This window comes from Branchiostoma floridae, unplaced genomic scaffold, assembly GCF_000003815.2.
Source record: "Branchiostoma floridae strain S238N-H82 unplaced genomic scaffold, Bfl_VNyyK Sc7u5tJ_1555, whole genome shotgun sequence".
NCBI classification, from domain to species: domain Eukaryota; kingdom Metazoa; phylum Chordata; class Leptocardii; order Amphioxiformes; family Branchiostomatidae; genus Branchiostoma; species Branchiostoma floridae.
Window position 1 is genome coordinate 103,372 of NW_023365754.1, and position 2,243 is coordinate 105,614.

Below are 2,243 nucleotides of genomic sequence, written 5' to 3' on the forward strand. Positions count from 1 at the left end.
CTTGAGTTTGGTAGATTTTGGTATTGGGGCTTTCCATACTTTTGTTAGGGCTCGCCAACACAGTTTTTTCCTAGGAAGAATTTTAGGAACTCTAACACTGAGGCGAATCTTGGTGGAAACTATTCTATGATCAGAGCCAATGGGGTTGGCATAGTTGAATGCTTGACAGTCTCTGACACTTTTTCTCCATCTCTTTCTGTACAGGCAAAAGTCAATCTGGGCCAAGGTACCCCGCGGAGATCTCCATGTCCACAGTCTCTTTTTTGGCTTCTGAAAAGCCGTGTTGCCCACTATCAGGTTGTGTTGGTGGGTGAAACCCATGAGATATTCACCGTTTCGGTTTGAGTCATTGTGGTAAGAAACTTTTCCCTCTATCCTGGCATTAAAATCGCCCCCTATGAACAACATGGAATTCATGGGTGTGGTCTGGACAGAGTTGCTCAGGGTAGTGTAGAACTGCAGTTTCAGACTCTGGCCTCTCATTGTGGGGAGCATGGCATGACAGTATGACAACCTTTGGGTTGCCCCTAATGACCATAGCGACTGCTCGGTGTGAATTTTTTCTCACGGATGAGACTAGCGGTAAGAGAGAGGAACTCACCACAATGCCGACACCACCGATTGTTGAGTTTGCAGAGTTCTAAGTTACCAACGCAGTAAAGAGCGTGTTTGTACCAATGTTGTGGGCGATAATCTCCTGATCAGAATCGGAATGCATAATACGGTGTTCTTGGATGCAGACTACGGAGATTGGTACATCCGACATGAGCTTATTCAGTTCTGCTAACGACGATTTGTGGTCGAGGGTTCGGCAGTTCAAAGTTGACAGAATAAAGGTCTTGTTGGGAGATAGAAGACCGCGAGGCACCGAGCACCCACCGCGAACAAGTCCCTTCTATAAGTCATCGGCAATTAGCAACCACCGACAGGTTAGCCAAGGGAAACCATCTAGCCTGTCGCTACTGCGCAAACGCTGGCCGTAGAATAAAGGGGGCGCAAAGGCCGCACGAGACTGTCTACAAATGCAAGGTGTGCAGCGTGTCCGTATTCCACGTCAGTATGCGCCCCGCGTGTTGGTGTGATGACTAACAGGACATGAAAGACAATGCATAGATGGTTTGGGACTACTGAAAATGCTTTGTACTGGCCACAAGTTGTAAAGTTACTGGGGGAAGATGCGATTCTGTCCGATGTCAATTTTGTGTGAAAACGACAATGGCCGCTATCCTGGAAGTTAAAGTGTTAATTTCATGGCCTTCCAGTCGGCAGGTTGTTTCGGTCGGTATCTGCCAGTTTCTGACTGTGTATTCCTGCCTGTGTCTGTCTTTGTCATTCAGAAGTATGCGTTGCCCGCTTGGCCCTACGGACTACCCGCAACTGTCAGCAAAAAAAATCGAGAACGACAAACGCCGAGCACTTCGATTCATCTTGGGCATCAACTACTTCCTAGTCCAAACCATGTACTCGGCTGGGCCTACCAACACTAGTCACGCCGAGAACAATTATCTTTTAACTTCGCTAAATCACTTGAGCAGTCGAAGCTGTACAGACACCTACTACCACTCTCACTAGTGGATATCAGCGGCAGGATGACTCGTTCATCACGCAAGCTTCACACTGTCCATTGTAGAACCGAACGTTACAGATCCAGAGCAAAACCTTATATGTTGCGCATGTTGAACATGTGAATATCCCAACCTGCTCCGCAAATACTATGTGCAATATCCGAAATATGAAATATCCGCTAATTTGCAAATAATGTTTTTTTTTATAAATGTCTTCTGGTTTTAACAAATGTAACACGCAGGACCCTGCTATCTGTACCGTGTCTGTCTTTCTGTGTCTGTCTGTGTTTGCCCGTGTATGTTTGCGTCTGCATGCAACTGTCTGTGTCTGTCTGTCTGTCCGTCTGTGTCTGTATCCGTTTGTTTCTGTTTCTGTTTCTGTTTCTGTCTGTCTGTCTGTCTCTGTCTGTGTCTGTGTCTGTATCTGTTTCTGTCTGTCTGTCTTTCTGTCTGTCTTTATCTGTCTGTTTCTGCCTGTGTCTGCCCATGTCTGTAATTGTCTGTCTGCCTGTTTCTGTCTGTGCCTGTCTGTGTTTGTGTCTCCCCGTGTCTGTAATTGTCTTTCGGTATGTGTCTGCCCGTGTCTGTAATGGTCTGTCTGTGTCTGTCTGTCTGTCTGTCTGCCTGTCTGTCTCTACAGTTACAAGTTGCAAAATATAAGTAGTTCAACTTAACAGG